The 23,226-nt window shown below is 36.3% G+C and overlaps 1 long non-coding RNA gene across 1 annotated transcript in view; it reads left to right on the top strand.

The window, feature by feature from the left end:
* The first annotated feature begins 5,365 nt into the window (after positions 1-5,365).
* LOC309661011 overlaps positions 5,366-23,226 on the top strand; it is a 736,889-nt gene continuing 719,028 nt past the window's right edge. Inside the window, exon 1 of the long non-coding RNA XR_014263789.1 lies at positions 5,366-5,453. This is a non-coding gene — a long non-coding RNA (uncharacterized lncRNA). The remainder of the gene's footprint in view (positions 5,454-23,226) is intronic.

Here is a 23,226-nt window from a genome sequence, read left to right as displayed (position 1 = left end):
ATTGAAAATAATGACCTATAATGCAGGGTGAATGAAATGGAAGAGAATATCCTTGGAATACAAAGAAAAGAGAGATTAATTTAACCATAGAGAATTGGAGATCTCAGGTAAACTTGATAGCATCAATTTAGCTCAAGTTTGACAAGTGGTAAAATATTTTCTAGGAATAAATAGTACATCTGTTATAGGAAATAACTTGAGTAAAGTACTGAATTATGGAAATGTAGTTCATATCCATAAAAAGTAGTTCAGTGTGAATGAGTGTAGAATTTGTGAAATGAGACAGTGGAAAGAGAAGGTCAAAGTATTAGATTATAATCAGTTCCTATGGGACAGTGAAGAAAAGAATGGAGGTAAGGAAGCAGAGGCTGATCCAGCAGGAACTGATGGAGACCTCAGGCAGACCGTGTTCTGGAATGAGGGATCAATGGGGCAAGTTGAGAAAAACTCAGTAATTTACATATTTGCATGCAGGCGCTGGAAGACTACTGGTAGTCTTTCAGCTGTAAATTAATATTAAAGAAGCAAAGAAAAAATCAACTCATTATTAGGAGTAATTCTATAAAAATATCTTTCAGAGAATATTTTGACAGGTTTTCTAGTAGAGATAGGGAATAAAACATGGACAAAGATAGAAAGAATTATGGTTACTTGAAAAGGAACTTTGCAAAACATCAGAAACTTTTAATCATTACAACTTGTTACAGTAGAAGCTTATGAAAAAGTGATATGCTTTAAAAGTCTATCAAAAATGTTTTCCTAATGTTTCATAACGTATGTATGTTTATCAGCAATTCCTAGCAATCTGTATTGGCATAGTATAAATATGAAGATATCACAATCATCTTAAAAAGCTTGGAATAACTTTCACTGTTTGTTGTTATATTTGGCACTACATCATGAAGTTTATATTAACATTCGTGGTGCCAAAGCTTTTTTGCAGGCAGATGAGATAGCATTATGTATTTAATGATATCTTAACAGTATATTGATGATTGCATAGCAACATTTATATGGGGAGACAAGCATTTTTAACCTGCTGTCAGATTAAACCAGTTGAAGAAAAAATGTGCTTGAGTATTCCACTGTTACTTTGTTATGTCTTTGACATCGAGCTTCTGAACAGCAGAATTCAGTGACTTATAGCCTGCTCTATTTTAGATGTTTGTAAAGAAATATATGATTCAATTAAGTTTCCCAAAGCTTATTTTTGTAGGCAAAATACATTATCAATTGCTGGATGTCTGTCAACACAAGTATGAAGTCATAGTTATGGTTCACTCTCACATGCACACGCCAGCTCTTTTTTCTTTTTTTTGGATTTTATTTTATAGAGCAGTTATATCTTCACAAGAAAATTGAGCTGAAGGTACCAAGATTTCCATGTACTCCGTACCTCCACACATGCATGGCCTCTCCTGTTATCTACATCCCCCCACCAGAGTGGTTCATTTGGTACAAGTAATGAACCTGCACTGATACATCATTATCACCCAGAGTCCATAGTTTACATTAGGGCTCACTCTTGATCAAACATTCCATAGGTTTGGCAATGTAAAATGACATGTATATACCATTATAGTATCTTAGAGAGTAATTTCACTGCCCTAAAAAGGCCCTGTGCTCTGCCTCTTCATCTCTCCCTCCCCTGTACCAACTCCCTTTAAATGGTGTAAAAAATAACATGATAATCTTTCACACAGCTGTGGTTCAAAAATAAGAAAGGTAAAATGGACTAGGAACCAAGATGGTGGAGTAGAAGGTTGTGCTCTCACTCACTCTTGTGAGAACACCAGAATCACAACTAGCTGCTGGACAATCATTGACAGGAAGACACTGGAACTCACCAAAAAAAATACCCCACATTGAAAGACAAAGGAGAAGCCAAAATGAGACGGTAGGAAGGACGCAATCACTGTAAAACCAAATCCCATAACTGCTGGGTAGGTGACTCACAGACTGGAGAACACTTACACCACAGAAGTCCACCTACTGGAGTGAAGGTTCTGAGCCCCACGTCTGGCTTCCCAACCTGGGGGTCCGGGAACGGGAGGAGGAATTCCTAGAGAATCAGACTTTGAAGCCTAGTGGGATTTGATTGCAGGACTTCGACATGACTCGGGGAAACAGAGACTCCACTCTTGGAGGGCACACACAAAGTAGTGTGTGCATCGGGACCCAGGGGAAGGAGCAGTGACCCCAGAGGAGAATGAACCAGACATACCTGCTAGTGTTGGAGGGTCTCCTGCAGAGGTGAGGGGTGGCTGTGGCTCACCATGGGGACAAGGACACTGGCAGCAGAAGTTCTGGGAAGTACTCCTTGGCATGAGCCCTCCCAGAGTCTGTCATTAGCCCCATCAAAGAGCCCAGGCAGGCTCCAGTGTTGGGTTGCCTCAGGCCAAACAACTAACAGGGAGGGAACCCAGCCCCGCCCATCAACAGTCAAGTAGATTAAAGTTTTACTGAGCTCTGCTCACCAGAGCAACAGCCAGCTCTACCCACCACAAGTGCCTCCCATCAGGAAACTTGCACAAGCCTCTTAGATAGCCTCATCCACCAGAGGGCAGACAGCAGAAGCAAGAAGAACTACACTCCTGCAGCCTGTGGAACAAAAACCACATTCACAGAAAGATAGACAAGATGAAAAGGCAGAGGGCTATGTACCAGATGAAGGAACAAGAAAAAACCCCAGAAAAACAACTAAATGAAGTGGAGATAGGCAACCTTCCAGAAAAAGAATTCAGAATAATGATAGTGAAGATGATCCAGGACCTCGGAAAAAGAATGGAGGCAAGATCGAGAAGATGCAAGAAATGTTTAACAAAGACCTAGAAGAATTAAAGAACAAACAAACAGAGATGAACAATACAATAACTGAAATGAAAACTACACTGGAAGGAATCAATAGCAGAATAACTGAGGCAGAAGAACGGATAAGTGACCTGGAAGACAGAATGGTGGAATTCACTGCTGTGGAGCACAATAAAGAAAAAAGAATGAAAAGAAATTAAGACAGCCTAAGAGACCTCTGGGACAGCATTAAACTCAACAACATTCACATTATAAGGGTCCCAGAAGGAGGAGAGAGAGAGAAAGGACCAGAGAAAATATTTGAGGAGATTATTGTTCAAAACTTCCCTAACATGGGAAAGGAAATAGCCACCCAAGTCCAGGAAGCGCAGAGAGTCCCATACAGGATAAACCCAAGGAGAAACACACTGAGACACATAGTAATCAAACTGGCAAAAATTAAAGACAAAGAAAAATTATTGAAAGCAGCAAGGGAAAAATGACCAATAACATACAAGGGAACTCCCATAAGGTTAACAGCTGATTTCTCAGCAGAAACTCTACAAGCCAGAAGGGAGTGGCATGATATACTTAAAGTGATGAAAGGGAAGAACCTACAACCAAGATTACTCTACCCGGCAAGGATCTCATTCAGATTCGATGGAGAAATCAAAAGCTTTACAGACAAGCAAAAGCTAAGAGAACTCAGCACCACCAAACCAGATCTACAACAAATGCTAAAGGAACTTCTCTAAGTGGGAAACACAAGAGAAGAAAAAGACCTACAAAAACAAACCCAAACCAATTAAGAAAATGGTCATAGGAACATACATATCGATAATTACCGTAAACATGAATGGATAAAATGCTCCAACCAAAAGACACAGGCTTGCTGAATGGATACAAAAACAAGACCCATATATATGCTGTCTATAAGAGATCCACTTCAGACCTAGGGACACATACAGACTGAAAGTGAGGGGATGGAAAAAGATATTCCATGCAAATGGAAATCAAAAGAAACCTGGAGTAGCAATACTCGTATCAGATAAAATAGACTTTAAAATAAAGAATGTTACAAGAGACAAGGAAGGACACTACATAGTGATCAAGGGATCAATCCAAGAAGAAAATATAACAATTATAAATATATATGCACCCATCATAGGAGCACCTCAATACATAAGGCAAATGTTAACAGCTATAAAAGAGGAAATTGACAGTAACACAATAATAGTGGGAGACTTTAACACCTCACTTACACCAATGGACAGATCATCCAAACAGAAAATTAATAAGGAAACAGAAGCTTTAAATGATACAATAGACCAGATAGATTTAATTGATATTTATAGGACATTCCATCCAAAAACAGCAGATTACACTTCTCAAGTGCTCACGGAACATTCTCCAGGATAGATCACATCTTGGGTCACAAATCAAGCCTCAGTAAATTTAAGAAAATTGAAATCATATCAAGCATCTTTTCTGACCACAATGTTATGAGATTAGAAATGAATTACAGGGGAAAAAAACGAAACAAACACAAACACATGGAGGCTAAACAATACATTACTAAATAACCAAGAGATCCCTGAAGAAATCAAAGTGGAAATCAAAAAATATCTAGAGGCAAATGACAATGAAAACACAATGATCCAAAACCTATGGGAAGCAGCAAAAGCAGTTCTAAGAGGGAAGTTTATAGCTATACAAGCCTACCTAAAGAAACAAGAAAAATCTGAAGTAAACAATCTAACCTTACACCTAAAGGAACTAGAGAAAGAAGAACAAACAAAACCCAAAGTTAGCAGAAGGAAAGAAATGATAAAGATCAGAGCAGAAATAAATGAAATAGAAACAAAGAAAACAATAGCAAAGATCAATAAAACTAAAAGCTGGTTCTTTGAGAAGATAAAGAAAATTGATAAACCATTAGCCAGACTCATCAAGAAAAAGAGGGAGAGGAATCAAATCAATAAAATTAGAAATGAAAAAGGAGAAGTTACAACAGACACCGCAGAAATACAAAGCATCCTAAGAGACTACTACAAGCAACTCTATGCCAATAAAATGGATAACCTGGAAGAAATGGACAAATTCTTTGAAAGGTATCACCTTCCAAAACTGAACCAGGAAGAAACAGAAAATATGAACAGACAAAACACAAGTAATGAAATTGAAACTGTGATTAAAAATCTTACAACAAACAAAAGTCCAGGACCAGATGGCTTCACAAGTGAATTCTATCAAACATTTAGAGAAGAGCTAACACCCATCCATCTCAAACTCTTCCAAAAACTTACAGAGGAAGGAACACTCCCAAATTCATTCTATGAGGCCACCATCACCCTGATACCAAAACCAGACAAAGATACTACAAAAAAAGAAAATTACAGACCAATATCACTGATGAATATAGACGCAAAAATCCTCAACAAAATACTAGCAAACAGAATTCAACAACACATTAAAAGGATCATACACCATGATCAACCAGGATTTATCCCAGGGAGGCAAGGATTCTTCAATATACACAAATCAATCAATATGATACACCATATTAACAAATTGAAGACTAAAAACCATATGATCATCTCAATAGATGCAGAAAAATTTTTTGACAAAATTCAACACCCATTTATGATAAAAACTCTCCAGAGGTGGGCATAGAGAGGATCTACCTCAACATAATAAAGGCCATATATGACAAACCCACAGCAAACATCATTCTCAATGGTGAAAACTGAAAGCATTTCCTCTAAGATCTGGAACAAGAAAAGGATGTTCACTCTCACCAGTATTATTCAACATAGTTTTGGAAGCCCTAGCCACGGCAATCAGAGAAGAAAAAGAAATAAAAGGAATACAAATTGGAAAAGCTGAAGTATAACTGTCACTGTTTGCAGATGACATAATACTATACATAGAGAATCCTAAAAATGCCACCAGAAAACTACTAGAGCTAATCAATGAATTTGGTAAAGCTGCAGGATACAAAATTAATGCACAGCAATCTCTTGCATTCCTATACACTAATGATGAAAAATCTGAAAGAGAAATTAAGGAAACACTCTCATTTACCATTGCAACAAAAAGAATAAAATACCTAGCAATAAACCTACCTAAGGAGACAAAAGACCTGTATGCAGAAAAGTATAAGAGACTGATGAAAGAAATTAAAAATGATACCAACAGATGGAGAGATATACCATGTTCTTGGATTGGAAGAATCAATATTGTGAAAATGACTATACTACCCAGAGCAATCTACAGATTCAATGTAATCCCTATCAAATTACCAATGGCATATTTTACGGAACTAGAACGAAAAATCTTAAAATTTGTATGGAGACACAAAAGACCCCGAATAGCCAAAGCAGTCTTGAGGGAAAAAAAACGGAGCAGGAGGAATCAGACTCCCTGAGTTCAGACTATACTACAAAGCTACAGTAATCAAGACAATATGGTACTGGCACAAAAACAGAAACATAGATCAATGGAACGAGATAGAAAGCCCACAGATAAACCCATGCACCTATGGTCAACTAATCTATGAAAAAGTATTTAAGGATATACAATGGAGAAAAGACATTCTCTTCAATATGTGGTGCTGGGAAAACTGGACAGCTACATGTAAAAGAATGAAATTGGAACACTCCCTAACACCATACAAAAAAATAAACTCAAAATGGATTCGAGACCTAAATCTAAGACCGGACACTATAAAACTCTGAGAGGAAAACATTGGAAGAACACTCTTTGAGATAAATCACAGCAAGATCTTTTTTGGTACACCTCCTAGAGTAATGGAAATAAAAACAAAAATAAACAAATGGGTCTTAATGAAACTTCAAAGGTTTTGCACAGCAAGGGAAACCATAAACAAGATGAAAAGACAACCCTCAGAATGGGAGAATATATTTGCAAATGAATCAACGGACAAAGGATTAATCTCCAAAATATATAAACAGCTCATGCAGCTCAAAATTAAAGAAACAAACAACCCAATCCAAAAATGGGCAGAAGATCTAAATAGACATTTCTCCAAAGAAGACATACAGATGGCCAAGAAGCACATGAAAATCTGCTTAACATCAGTAATTATTAGAGAAATGCAAATCAAAACTACCATGAGGTATCACCTCACACCAGTTAGAATGTGCATCATCAGAAAATCTACAAATAAGAAATGCTCATGAGGGTGTGGAGAAAAGGGAACTCTCTTGCACTGTTGGTTGGAATGTAAATTGATACAGCCACTCTGGAGAACAGTATGGAGGTTTCTTAAAAATCTAAAAATAGAATTACCATATGATGCAGCAATCCCACTACTGGGCATATACCCAGAGAAAACCATAATTCAAAAAGATGCATGCACCCCAATGGTCATTGCAGCACTATTTACAATAGCCAGGTTATGGAAGCGACTGAAATGCCCATTGACAGATGAATGGATAAAGAAGTTGTGGTACATATATACAATTGAATGTTACTCAGCCATAAAAAGGAACGAAATTGGGTCATTTGTTGAGACGTGGATGGATCTAGAGACTGTCATACAGAGTGAAGTAAGTCTGAAAGAGAAAAACAAATATCGTATATTAACGCATGTATGTGGAACCTAGAAAAATGAACCGGTTTGCAGGGCAGAAGTTGAGACACAGATGTAGAGAATAAACATATGGACACCAAGGGGGGAAAGCCACGGGGGGGTGGGGATGGTGGTTTGATTAATTGGGCGATCAGTATTGACATGTATACACTGAGGTGTATAAAACTGATGACTAATAAGAACCTGCTGTATAAAAAAATAAATTTAATTTAAAAATTAAAAAAAAAACAAAAAAAACAACTAATATGAAACTTTCTTTGGGTTATTTGTATGGAAATATGTTAATATAAATGTTTCAGACATTACATGATATTCCTAAAAATCTTATATGTTCTGGTATAATGTTATAAGTCATAATTCTAGTTATTATTTTAAAATGTATATCTCAGAGATAACTAAATTTCCTTGTCAATTGCATTATTATGAACTTTCATCAAATCTTTAACCGTGGTCTTTTTTTTTTTTAAATGTTAACAATTGGGTGACTTTTATTTTTTTTATTTTTATTTATTTATTTATTTAATTATGGCTGTGTTGGGTCTTCGTTTCTGTGCAAGGGCTTTCTCTAGTTGTGGCAAGGGGGGGCCACTCTTCATTGTGGTGCACGGGCCTCTCATTATCGCGGTCTCTCTTGTTGCGGAGCACAGGCTCCAGGCACGCATGCTCAGTAATTGTGGCTCACGGGCCTAGATGCTCCATGGCATGTGGGATCTTCCCAGACCAGGGCTCAAACCTGTGTCCCCAGCATTGGCAGGCAGATTCTCAACCACTGCACCACCAGGGAAGCCCGAACCGTGGTCAGTTTTAAGTCTTTTGTCATTTACAGACAGTTCTGGGTGTACTCTGATGCTTTTGAAAAGAAGTTCCTGTAAAAGGATTTCATCTTCAAGGAATTCATGGAAAAGACTCTGAGAAGCACAGGTTTCTGGTAACTGACTATACTGCTGAACTGAATGAATAGGCATTTTCAGAACTCTAATGGAAAACTGATGAATTCATAAAAGTGTTAACAAAAGATCAAGATGAAAAAATAATTAATTACATGGGACTGAGTGAACTGATGAGGATGATCATAATTTTTGTGACTTTCTGTTTGAATAAAAAAACAGAATTTCTTACTAATAAAACATTAAAAATACTATTTGAGGCCATTTCATGTGAAATAGAAAGATTAAATTAGATTCATCTGTAATATTCAGCTCCAATAAATGTGAGACTGATTTAAATGAATATCAAATTAAAAAAAAAGAAAGGTAAAATGGATAAAATGAAATAAACAAATAATGGCTACTCCTATGGCAGTGGTGAATTAGTATAATTGTACCTTAACTAATGTTTAATTAATAATGTCTTATATATCAACATATCTTTATGATGATTTCATGCTTTTATAAAAATGAAAGTCCTAAAATTATTGGTACCATTCTTATTCCAGAACTATAAAGATATAAAATGCAACCTGAAAAAATGGTAGCATATCTACAGTAATATATGCCTTAGCCATTTTAATAGTAGTGTCAGAATTTCAGATATTTCTATTTTGTTAGTGAATGAACAAATCATTTGAAGCGTCAGAACAGTTAATTCTGTTGCAAAGAGTGTTGCCATTTATTTTGTTTGGAAAATGAATATTTATCTTAATGTATATTAGAATTGATTTTCATTTCTGTTTTAGTCATCCATAAAGCCAAGTATGAAATATAGTAACAAAAACACAGTATCTCAATGTCATATAATCTATCTCAAGCAGATGCTATTTATTTAAGTATATTTTCGTTAGCATTGGAACATAAATCTGACAAGACATAATTTTCCTCAAAATTTCATCATAGTTATTTCAAACACCAAAGTTAAAAATAACTGCTTTTTTTGTATTCATTTAGACCTCACTGAATCCATATATCCATACTGAATATATGTAGGTAAATACATATGTATATATATAATAACAATCTGAAAAAAATATATACATACAAAATTGAAGATGTAGAGCAAAAGGTAAATTTAGTTCTGAGTCCTGCTCAATGTAAAATTTGAGCAACAAGGTTTTATTCTCTTCCTGTAAGCTTTTAAAGCAAAATATGAATCCCAATAATTTATAGGATTAAAGTTAAAGAAAATGAAAATCATGCCAATTCCAGAGAGGGACCTTCAAAGCCCATCTCTAATCAATTTGTTCTCTTTCTCTGTCTCACACTAACACAAGTCACCAGCATCTTGCATGTGGAATATTTAAAGTAGCTTCCAAATCTGTCTTTTCCTTCCACTTTTCACTACTCTTGCATGTACACATAGCATGTTCTCTTAAAGAATCAAACACACAGAAGTTTGATTCTTTAAGAATGAGCATATATTCTGTCATTTCTTCCCAGCAAACCTCCCTTAGAGGTTTGGGTTAAGGCTACCCCAAACCCTTAGAATAAAATCTGAACTTCTTACTCTATGCAGTATGTCTACCTGTCATCTGGCTATTGAATGTCACTGTGGCTCATTTAACAGTTCTATTCTCCATTCTGATTACACTGAACATTTCTACAATTCTAGAACACTCACAGAAGTTCTAAGTCAAGGACCCAACACTTGCTCTTCCAGAAACATGAAAAAACTCTTAATTCCAATATATGAATATCTTGTTTTCTTGTCTCAGGTCTGAAAGTTCAGAAGTCTTTTCTTATGAAACTGTATTTTTTTTAACTTAATTTAATTTAATTTTATTTTTGACTGCATTGGGTCTTTGTTGCTGTGCACAGGCTTTTCTCTAGTTGCGGTGAGCAGGGGCTACTCTTCGTAGTGGTGTGGTAGCTTCATTGTTGAGGAGCATGGGCTCTAGGCGTGCGGGTTTCAGCAGTTGTGGCTTGCAGGCTCTAGAGCACAGGATCAGTAATTGTGGCACATGGGCTTAGCTGCTCCACAACATGTGGGATCTTCCCTGACCAGGGCTCAAACCTGTGTCCTCTGCATTGGCAGGCAGATTCTTAACCACTGAGCCACCAGGGAAACCCTGAACCTGTGTTCTTAAAAAGCAACCTCATTTGAGTTCTGTACAAATGTCACCTTCTCAGTGAAGATTTCTCTGACTACCCCAGTACTACCTCTCCAACTTCCTTGATTTATTTTCCTCCATGGCATTCACCTTCTTCTAATATACGATTTTACTTATTGCTTCTGTTTTTGTGTCCCTCTTCCTAGAATGAAAGCTCCTTGAGAATGAAAGCAGGAATTTTTGTCTGCTTTGTTCAGAGCTGTATCCTTAGTGCCTAGAACAGAGTCTGGCACCTTATGGATGCTCAAGAAACATTTGTGGACTGAATGCAAAAAGTAAATACATTTTTGACACACAGAGAGACCTTCAAGATGGTGGAGGAGTAAGACGTGGAGATCACCTTTCTCCCCACAAATACATCAAAAATACATCTACATGTGGAACAACTCCTACCGAACACCTACTGAATGCTGGCAGAAGACCTCAGACTTCCCAAAAGGCAAAAACTCCCCACATACATGGGTAGGGCAAAAGAAAAAAGAAAAAACAGAGACAAAAGAATAAGGATGGGACCTGCACCTCTGGACAGGAGCTATGAAGGAGGAAAAATTTCCAAACACTAGGAAGCCCCTTCACTGGCAGAGATGGGGAGTGGCAGGGGAGAAGCTTCGGAGCCACGGAAGAGAGCACAGCAATAGGGGTGCAGAGGGCAAAGCAGAGAGATTCCTGCACAGAGGATCGGTGCCGACCAGCACTCACCAGGCTGAGAGGCTTGTCTGCTCACCCACCGGGGTGGGTGGGGTCTGGGAGCTGAGGCTCGGGCTTTGGCCGGATTCCAGGGAGAGGACTGGGGTTGGCTGCGTGAACACAGCCTGAAGGCGGTTAGTGCGCCACAGCTACCTGGAAAGAGTCTAGAAAAAAGTCTGGACTTGCCTAAGAAGGAAGAGACCATTGTTTCGGCATGCGTGAGGAGAGGGGATTCAGAGTACCGCCTAAATGAGCTCCAGAGACAGGCGCGAACCTTGGCTCTCAGTGCAGACACCAGAGACAGGTGTGAAATACTAACACTGTTGCAGCCACCAAGAAGCCTGTGTGCAAGCACAGGTCACTAAACACATCACTCCTCCTGGGAGGCTGTGTAGCCCACCACTGCCAGGGTCCCATGATCCATGGACAACTTCCCCGGGAGAACACAGGGCGCGCCTCAGGTTATTGCAACATCACTCCTGCCTCTGCCACTGCAGCCTTGCTCCGCATTACGTACCCCACCCTCCCCTTGGCCTGAGTGAGCCAGAGCCCCCTAATCAGCTGCTACTTTAACCCCATCCTGTCTGAGTGAAGAACATCCGTCCTCAGGTGACGTACATGCAGAGGCGGGGACAAATCCAAAGGTGAACCACAGGAGCTGTGCGAACAAAAAAGAGAAAGGGAAATGTCTCTCAGCAGCCTCAGGAGCAGTGGATTAAATCTCCACAATCAACTTGATGTACCTGCATCACTGGAATACCTGAATAGACAATGAATCATACCAAAATTGAGGTGGTGGACTTTGGGAGCAACTGTAGACTTGGGATTTGCTTTCTGCATCTAATTTGTTTCTTGTTTTATGTTTATCTTAGTTTAGTATTTAGAGTTTATTATCATTGGTAGATTTGTTTATTGATTTGGTTGCTCTCTTCCTTTATTTTTTTATATATATATAATATTTTTCCTTTTTCTTTTTTTGTGTGTATGTGTATACATCTTTGTGTGATTTTGTCTGTATAGCTTTGTTTTTTACCATTTGTCCTAGAGTTCTGTCTGCCCGTTTTTTTGTTTGTTTGTTTATTTTAGTATAGTTTTTAGCGCTTGTTATCATTGGTGGATTTGCTTTTTGGTTTGGTTGCTCTCTTCTTCTTTCTTTCTCTTTTTCTTCTTACATTTAAATTTTTTATTTTTAATAATTTATTTTTATTTTTTATTTTAATAACTTTATTTTATTTTATTATTTTCTTTCTTTCTTTCCTTTTTTCTCTTTTCTTCTCACCGTGTGGCTGACAGGGTCTTGGTGCTCCGGCCGGGTGTCAGGCCTGTGCCTCTGAGGTGGGAGAGCTGAGTTCATGACATTGCTCCACCCAAGACCTCCCAGCTCCATGTAATATCAAATGGCAAAAGCTTTCCCAGAGATCTCCATCTCAACACTAAGACCCAGCTCAACTCAATGGCCAGCAAGCTACAGTGCTGGACATCCTATGCCAAACAACTAGCAAGACAGGAACACAGCCCCACTCATTAGGAGAGAGGCTGCCTAAAATCATAATAAGGTCACAGACACCCCAAAACACACCACCATACATGGTCCTACCCACCAGAAAGACAAGATCTAGCCTCACCCACCAGAACACAGGCACCAGTCCCCTCCACCAGGAAACCTACACAACCCACTGAACAAACGTTAGCCACTAGGGGCAGACACCAAAAACAACGGATACCTGCAGCCTGTGAAAAGGAGACCCCAAACACAGTAAAATAAGCAAAATGAGAAGACAGAGAAACACACAGCAAATGAAGAAGCAAGGTAAAAACCCACCAGACCAAACAAATGAGGAGGAAATAGGCAGTCTACCTGAAAAAGAATTCAGAGTATTGATAGTAAAGGTGATCCAAAATCTTAGAAATAGGATGGAGAAAATACAAGAAATGTTTAAAAAGGACCTAGAAGAATGAAAGAGCGAACAATCAATGATGAACAAAACAATAAATGAAACTAAAAATTCTCTAGAGGAAATCAATAGCAGAATAACTGAGGAAGAAGAATGGATAAATGACCTGGAAGATAAAATAGTGGAAATAACTACCACAGAGCAGAATAAAGATAAATAATGAAAAGAATTGAGGACAGTCTCAGAGACCCCTGAGACAACATTAAAAGCACTAACATTTGAATTATAGGGGTGCCAGAAGAAGAAGAGAAAAAGAAAGGGACTGAGAAAATATTTAAAGAGATTATAGTTGAAAACTTCCCTACTATGGGAAAAGAAATAGTCAACCAAGTCCAGGAAGTGCTGACAGTACCATACAGGATAATTCCAAGGAGAAACACCCAAGACCCATATTAATCAAATTATCAAAAATTAAACACAAAGAAAAAATATTAGCAACAAGGGAAAAGCAACAAATGACATACACGAGAATCCCCATAAGGTGGACAGTTGATCTTTCAGCAGAAACTCTGCAAGCCAGAAGGGAGTGGCAGGACATATTTAAAGTGATGAAAGGGAAAATCCTACAACCAAGATTACTCTACCCAGCAAGGATCTCATTCAGATTCAAAGGAGAAATTAAAACCTTTAGAGACAAGCAAAAGCTAAGAGAATTCAACACCACCAAACCAGCTTTACAACAAATGCGAAAGGATCTTCTCTAGGCAGGAAACACAAGAGAAGGAAAAGACCTACAATAATAAACACAAAAATATTAAGAAAAAGATAACAGGAACATATATATTGATAACTACCTTAAATGTAAATGGATTAAATGCTCCAACCAAAAGACATAGACTGGCTGAATGGATACAGACACAAGGCCCGTATATATGCTGTGTATAAGAGACCCACTTCAGACCTAGGGATACATACAGACTGAAAGTGAGGGGATGGAAAAAGATATTCCATGCAAATGGAAATCAAAAGAAAGCTGGAGCAGCAATTTTCATATCAGACAAAATAGACTTTAAAATAAAGACTGTTACAAGAGACAAAGAAGGACAGTCCATAATGATCAAGGGATCAATCCAAGAAGAAGATTATTTTATAACAATTGTAAATTTTATGCACCCAACATAGGAGCACCTCAATACATAAGGCAAATGCTAACAGCCATAAAAGGGGAAATCAACAGCAACACAATCATAGTAGGGGACTTTAACACCCCACTTTAACCAATGGAAAGATCATCCAAAATGAAAATAAATAAGGAAACACAAGCTTTAAATGACACATTAAAAAAGATGGACTTGATTGATATTTATAGGACATTCCATCCAAAAACAACAGAATAGACTTTCTTCTCCAGTGCTCATGGAACATTCTCCAGGATAGATCATATCCTGGATCACAAATCAAGCCTTGGTAAATTTAAGAAAATTGAAATTGTATCAAGTATCTTTTCTGACCACAGTGCAATGAGATGAGATATCAATAACAGGAAAAAGTCTGTAAAAAATACAAACACATGGAGGCTAAACAATACACTTCTTAATAACCAAGAGATCACTGAAGAAATCAAAGAGGATATCAAAACATACCTAGAAACAAATGACAATGAAAACACCACGACCCAAAACCTATGGGATGCAGGAAAAGCAGTTCTAAGAGGGAAGTTTATAGCAATACAATCCTACCTCAAGAAACAAGAAACATATCAAATAAACAACCTAACCTTACACCTAAAGCAATTAGAGAAAGAAGAACAAAAAAACCCCTGAAGTTAGCAGAAGGGAAGAAATCATAAAGACCAGAACAGAAATAAATGAAAAAGAAAGGAAGGAAACAATAGCAAAGATCAATACAACTAAAAGCTAGTTCTTTGAGAAGATAAAAAAAAATTGATAAACCATTAGCTAGACTCATCAAGAAAAAAAAAGGAGAAGACTCAAATCAATAGACTTAGAAATGAAAAAGGAGAAGTAAAAACTGACACTGCAGAAATACAAAGGATCATGAGAGATTACTACAAGTAATTATATGCCAATAAAATGGACAACCTGGAAGAAATGGACAAATTCGTAGAAGGGCACAACCTTCTGAGACTGAACCAGGAAGAAATAGAAAATATAAACAGACCAATCACAAGCACTGAAATTGAAACTGTGATTAAAAATCTTCCAACAATCAAAAGCCCAGGACCAGATGGCTTCACAGGCGAATTCTATCAAACATTTAGAGAAGAGCTAACACCTATCCTTCACAAACTCTTCCAAAATATGACAGAGAGGAACACTCCCACACTCATTCTACAAGGCCACCATCACCCTGATACCAAAACCAGACAAAGATGTCACAAAGAAAGAAAACTACAGACCAATATCACTGATGAACATAGATGCAAATATCCTTAACAAAACACTAGCAAACAGAATCCAACAGCACATTAAAAGGATCATACACCATGATGAAGTGGGGTTTATCCCAGGGATGCAAAGATTCTTCCATATACACAAATCAATAATAAGATACACCATATTAACAAATTGAAGGAGAAAAACCATATGATCATCTCAATAGATGCAGAGAAAGCTTTTGACAAAATTCAACATCCATTTATGATAAAAACCCTGCAGAAAGTAGGCATAGAGGGAACTTACCTCAACATAATAAAGGTCATATATGACAAACCCATAGCCAACATTGTTCTCAATGGTGAAACATGGAAAACATTTCCTCTAAGATCAGAAAGAAGACAAGGTTGTCCACTCTCACCACTATTATTCAACATAGTTTTGGAAGTGTTAGCCACAGCAATCAGAGAAGACAAAGAAATAAAAGGAATCCAAATCGGAAAAGAAGAAGTAAAGCTGTCACTGTTTGCAGATGACATGATATTATACATAGAGAATCATAAAGATACTACCAGAAAACTAATAGAGCTAATTAATGAATTTGGTAAAGTAGAAGGATACAAAATTAATGCACAGAAATCTCTTGCATTCCTATACACTAATGATGAAAAACCTGAAAGAGAAATTAAGGAAACACTCCCATTTACCATTGCAACAAACAGAATAAAATACATAGGAATAAACCTACCTAAGTAGAGAAAAGACATGTATGCAGAAAAGTATAAGACACTGATGAAAGAAATTAAAGATGATACAAACAGATGGAAAGATATACCATGTTCTTGGATTGGAAGAATCAACATTTTGAAAATGACTATACTACCCAAAGCAATCTACAGATTCAATGCAATCCCTATCAAACTACCAATGGCGTTTTTCACAGAACTAGAACAAAAAATTTCACAATTTGTATGGAAACACAAAGGACCCGAAGAGCCAAAGCAATCTTGAGAATGAAAAACGGAGCTGGATGAATCAGGCTCCTAGACTTCAGACTATACTACAAAGCTACAGTAATCAAGGCAGTATCATACTGGCACAAAAACAGAAATATAGATCAATGGATCAGGATAGAAAGCCCAGAGATAAACCCATGCACATATGGTCACCTTATTTTTGATACAGGAGGCAAGAATATACAATGGAGAAAAGATGGCCTCTTCAGTAAGTGGTGCTGGGAAAACTGGACAGCTACATGTAAAAGAATGAAATTAGAACACTCCCTAACACCATACACAAAAATAAATTCAAAATGGATTAGAGACCTAAATGTAAGGCCAGACACTATCAAACTCTTAGAGGAAAACATAGGCCGAACACTCTATGACATAAATCGTGGCAAGATCCTTTTTGACCCAGCTCCTAGAGAAATGGAAATAAAAACAAAAATAAACAAATGGGACCTAATGAAACTTAAAAGCTTTTGCACAGCAAAGGATACCATAAACAAGATGAAAAGTCAACCCTCAGAATGGGAGAAAATACTTGCAAATGAAGGAACTGACAAAGGATTAATCTCCAAAATTTACAAGGAGCTCATGCAGCTCAACATCAAAAAAACAAGCAACCCAATCCAAAAGTGGGCAGAAGACCTAAATAGACATTTCTCCAAAGAAGATATACAGATTGCCAACAAACACATGAATGGAGAAAAGGGAACACTCTTGCATTGTTGGTGGGAATGTAAATTGATACAGCTACTATGGAGAACAGTATGGAGGTTCCTTAAAAAACTAAAAATAGAACTACCATACGACCCAGCAATCCCACTACTGGGCATATATCCTGAGAAAATCATAATTCAAAGAGTCATGTACCACAATGTTCATTGCAGCCCTGTTTACAATAGTCAGGACATGGAAGCAACCTAAGTGTTCATCAACAGATGAATGGATAAAGAAGATGTGGCACATATATACAATGGAATATTACTCAGCCAGAAAAAGAAACGAAATTGAGTTATTTGTTGTGAGGTGGATGGAAGTAGAGTCTGTCATACAGAGTGAAGTAATCAGAAAGAGAAAAACAAATACCGTATACTAACACATATACATGGAATCTAAAAAAAAAAGATTCTGAAGAACCTAGGGGCAGGACAAGAATAAAGACGCAGATGTAGAGAGTGGACTTGAGGACACAGGGAGGGGCACGAGTAAGCTGGGACAAAGTGAGAGTGTGGCATGTATATATATATACACTACCAAATGTAAAATAGATAGCTAGTGGGAAGCAGCTGCATAGCACAGGGAGTTGAGCTCAGTGCTTTGTGACCACCTAGAGGGGTGGGAAAATGAGGATAGGAGGGAGACCCCAGAGGGAGGAGATATGGGGATATATGTATATGTATAACTGATTCACTTTGTTATAAAGCAGAAACTAATACACTATTGCAAAGCAATTATACTCCAATAAAGATGTTAAAAAAAAAAAGTAAATATGTTTTCAAAAAAGCAACCTATTTTTTCTGTAGTCTCTCTCCTCACCCTACTTAATTTTTCTATATAGCATTTAATGTTATCCATCACTGTATATTTATTGATTTTACATCTCCTCACTGGAACTAAGCCCTGTAAGCTAAGGAGCTCTTTTTGTTTACTCTGATGGGACCACTGGACATGACATAGTAACCACCACATATTGGGACGTCAATAAAACTTTAGCCAATAAATGAAAGAATTAATAATTGATGCAAAAGTATAGTTTATTTTTCTGTCACTTACAATTGAATTTATTAGAGGGCTCTCATAAGGGGGAATACAATGTTATTCAATATCTGCAGCGGTTTACCTAAATGGTAGAATAGTCGGGTTCTTAGAACTGTTTAGTTTAGGGTTTATAAGTTTTATTCAAGGTGTAATTTCAACGCGTAACTCAGGAAAAGCCATCCTTTTGTGGTAAGGCATGAGGGAAGTTTATGCAAAACAATGTGATCTAAATTGCATCTTTATGCAGTTCCAGCTTGGTTCTTGCATAATAAATAAATTAGAAGAATGGCTGATGATGCCCTTCATATACTGTCCATAAATTTCTCTCAAAGGGGTTTTTGATCAAAATTTGGCAATAAAAATCTGAGGTTACATTTTATGTAAGGACTTGGGAACTTAAAATATAGTATTAAACCCACTCCAAGAAGAAAATGAATTATAAATCACATAAATATATATGATTTAAAATATTTTCCATAGCTTTGAAGCTTCAAATTCAAACTTAAAAATGATTGCTATCTTTTTAATTGTCTACTATGGTTGAGTGCATTCCCTGTAGATCTTAGCTAACTTTTCAACAGCAAAGACATCTTTGAAGGAAAGACTAATATCAAAAATGATGTAGACGTGTGGAGGCACTGTATACCTTACTGTATTCCATGTTGGCACTGCTTCTGAATTTAAAATCTAATCTTAAAATCTCCTCAAAATTCTATCTAAGTATGGAGTCTCTATATAGCCTAGTAGAAATATGCTTTTTAATTCAAAATTTGATTATTAGAAAAATAAATATAAAATTAAAAGTCACAGATTTTATGAAAAATGGTATTTCTCTTTCCACCTTGCCCTTATACATTTATTCCTGATTCTTTTTTAATATAATAAAGCCCTGAAGGTCAGTATCATATTTATTATGCTAATTTTCTTATTGTGGGGAGTAAAGAAGAAAGCTGTCATTTTTTTTCCAAATGGCCCCATTTCTGGTTTAGTCAAAGAAGATAAACCTTTGGAATTTATTCTGACAGTTAAAATAATTATACTTTTAAATCTAGATTAGATAGGAAGTCCAAAGTTTTTCTTAAAGTAGGTTATTTCTTTTACAAGGCAATTAATGCTACAAATAACCTATCAGTATTTAATGGTGGATCCCAATGATCTAAAGAAACAGAGAAATGATGGTGATGTGTGCTGAAGATACCATGGATGATTGCTTTAAATTTTTAGTCAATACAGTCACAATACTAACTTGATATTTTGTTAGTGTGTTCCTTTTAAATAGTACTATTTTTATAGTTAGCAAAAATATTGAAAATGATTGTATTGTCCACATTTTGTTATTTTTTAAACAGCAGTTTGTTTGTTATGATATTCAATGTAACATCAGTTTCATGAGATGCATCACAAATAAGGATGAACTCTATAAAAGTGGTAATATGTACACTATATTCCTCATTTTGGAGAGTCACCTATACAGTAGCACGTTAAATGTTATTGAAAGTTATGTAGCTATTCCAAAGACCGAAAGCAGACAACCCACTTTACATTTCATGAAAGTTGGTATCTCCATTGGAATGCAAACTGGGTAATGGGAATAAAGAGAGGCTTCCTCTCACATACATTTTTAAAAAAAATGTTCAGTTGGCCCTTGAACAACACAAGGGTTAGGAGCACGATGATTCTCCACTCGCTGGAAAATCTGCATATAATTTTACACTGGCCCTCTGTATCCAGGATTCCACATCCACGAATTCAACCAACCTGGAACTAGGTAGTACTACAGTATGCATTTATTTTTTTACAAAACACATGTAAGTGGACCAGTGCAGTTCAAACCTATGTTGTTCAAGAGTCAACTGCATATACACACACTTGTTATACTTGCTGAAGTCCTACTCCCTTAAAAATAAAAACTAAATAATATTGTTTTCTAACAGAGATGTGTATTTGAAATGTATAGCCAACAGTAGGAACAGCTACCTCTTAGAGAAAATTCAATGTGCATTAGGTATGGGGCAAAGTTCTTAAAATGTACATCACAGTTCAATCTCCTTGCAACTCTATCAGATGAAGGAACTGAGGGAAGGGACACTCAGCTACTCATTGGCAAAGACTGGATTGATCGACATCAAATTATTATTTCTAAACACTACAATATGTGATCTCTAAGATCTTAGATAAATCCATTAATTCATCATATGTTTATTGAGTGCTTACTATATAACAGGTACTGTTCTAAGTGCTGATGATAGAGCAGACGCTACTCTAAAATCTAATAATAAAACTGTGAACAAAATTAAAAACTCTAGTTTTTGTGGCGCTTAGTGGGGAGAAAAATACAATATGATGAATAAATACATTGTAGAGTATTTTAGAAGATGATAGAAGCTCTGGAAATGAATAAAGCTGGATAAGGGAGATCAGGAATGAGAAGGGAAGGGTAGGGGTGGGAGGGATGTAATCTGGACGTTAGAAACTTATTCTAATTTACAGAATGAAAAGTTAGCAGTCAATGAATCAATCAGGTTACTCTTTCTTATATTATCCCTTTTTCTGATAGTAATCTAATTTATGAAGCAAAGAAAGAGTAGAAAAAGGCATAATCTTATTTATTTTCACTGGTAAAATATATAATATGAATTCACCATTTTAACCCTTTTTAAATGTACAGTTCAGTGACATTAAGTACCTTCACATTATTGTGTAACCATCATCACTATACATTTCCAGAACATTTTTTATCAGAACATTATTATCATCATAGAAATTCAGTGTCAATTAAACAACAATGCCCCATTTCCCCTCTCTTCAATCTTTGGTAACTACTATTTTACTTTCTGTGTCTGTGAATTTGGCCTATTCTAAGTACCTCATGTAAGTGGAATCCTACGACATTTGTCCTTTTGTGTCTAGCTTATTTTGCTTAGCGTAATATCATCAAGGTATCATCTATGTTATAGCATGTATCAGAATTTCATTCCTTTTTAAGACTAAAGATTTTTCATGGAGATTTTCTCTTTTATTGTCTTCTAAGAGTTTTATAGTTTAGCTCTGAAGTTTAGGAATTTGATCTATTTTTAATTAATTTTTGTATATAGTATAAAATAAGGGTCCAAATTTATTCTTTGTAGTAATACACCCAGTTTTCCTAGCAACATTTAACTGTCTTTTCCTTTTTTAATTATCTTGGCACCTTTGTCAAAAATCATGTAATTGTGTATGTGAGGATTTATTACTGGGTTCTCTATTTCATCCATTCCATTCATCTTCGATGTTATCTTTATGCCAGTACTATCCTGTTTCGATTACTGTAGTTCTGTGAAAAGTTTTGAAACCAGGAAGTGTGATTGCTTTCACCAACTTTTTTCTTCCTTTTCAAGAATATTTTGACTATTCAACATCCCTTGAGATTCCATATAAATTTTAGGATGAGCTTCTATGTATCTGCAAAGAATGTTATTGGGATTTCCATAGGGATTGAATCTGTAAATCCCTTTGGGTAATACTGACATCTTAACCATATTAAGTCTTCCAGTTCATGGACATGGAATTGTCTTTCCATTTATTTATTATTTACATTTAATTACTTTCATCAATGTTTTGTAGTTTTCATCCTACAAGTTGTTCACTTCCTTGATTAAATTTATTCCTAAGTAGTTTGCTCTTTTTGATGTTCCTGTAAGAGGAATTGTTTTCTTAATTTTCTTTTTGTAGTTTTCATTGTTTGTATAGAGATGCAACTGAATTTCGTGTGCTGATTTTGTATCCTGAAACTTCCTGAATACATTTCTTAGGTCTAACTATTGTGTCATGTGTGTTTGTGTGTGTAATCCTTAGGGTTTTTTATGTGTAAAAATCATATCATTTGAGAAAAGATAATTTTACTTCTTAATTTCCAATTTGGATGCCTTCTATTTATTTTTCTTGCCTAATTGCTCTTTTTGAAATTGCTGATTTTAATTGTCATGAAATGCTTGGAGAAATCATGACTCAACTGCTCTCCTTGTTTCGAAGGAGGCTCAGCCTGACAGCCTATCCTGCAAGTTTTGGACTTTGTCCCCATAACTGCATAAGCCAATTGCTTAAAATAAATCTCTCTATATAAACACATCTTATTGGTTCTGTTTCCCTGGAGAGCCCTGACTAATACAAGCTCCAAATTTAGACTGGAGGCAAAGTGGACAACATGACAGCATAATCAGGGCAAATAGTAAATGCAGAGACAATTCTGGGATGCTAATACAGATAGCAAGAGGTGATAGTAGTAAACTCAGACTAAGGTGGGAAGGGACAGCAGGCTGTGTAATGTAGGCTATTACAGCAGGCTGGAGACTAATGGGTGTACTTGTGATAGTACTGTTCAATTAAAGAGTGCAGAGAAAAATCAATTTAATACATAAAGCAGGATTATCAAATAGAATAATGGCTTGCAGATTTGATACAGCTAGAAACTGAATGAGTTTATTATATGCACAGCAGGTAAATTCTCCTATGTAAGTAAAAAGGATATTAACAGGATAAACAAAATGATGAGAAGCAAAGAGTACATTCAGAAGATCCAATATCTATATGATATAAATTCCAGAAAGAAAGCATAGTGTAGATGGAAGAACATAATTATGAAAGTAAAATGTAGAAAAACAAATTAATGATCTGAAAACCCCCACGAACCTACAAAATGAGTGTCTAGCAATTACAAGACAATTAATGGAAAATAGTAAATCCTCTCCAGTACACCATCCTCACCACAACTTACACACACACAAGCAGTGTAAGAATTTGCTAACAATTTTATTTTTAATTTTAAGGATAAAGGAAATATCCATAAGGCTAAAATATACACATGGTGACTTTATTTCGTGTTGAAGAAGTCACATTTGTATATAAAGTTGAAAATAATATATAATGACTCCAATATTCAAATGTTCCTAAAATAGTGGTTTTAAAATGTTGTCTTTTTCATTATCTAGCTGTATCTACATCCCTATTTATCTAACTTTGTAGTTTGTTATTCAGTTTCACTTTATTTTTCTCTTCT

This window comes from Balaenoptera physalus (genome assembly GCF_965194825.1).
Source record: "Balaenoptera physalus genome assembly, chromosome: 5".
Taxonomy (NCBI): Eukaryota; Metazoa; Chordata; class Mammalia; order Artiodactyla; family Balaenopteridae; genus Balaenoptera; species Balaenoptera physalus.
Note: the sequence above shows the minus strand (reverse complement) of the source record. Positions and strands in the feature narration are given on the sequence as shown.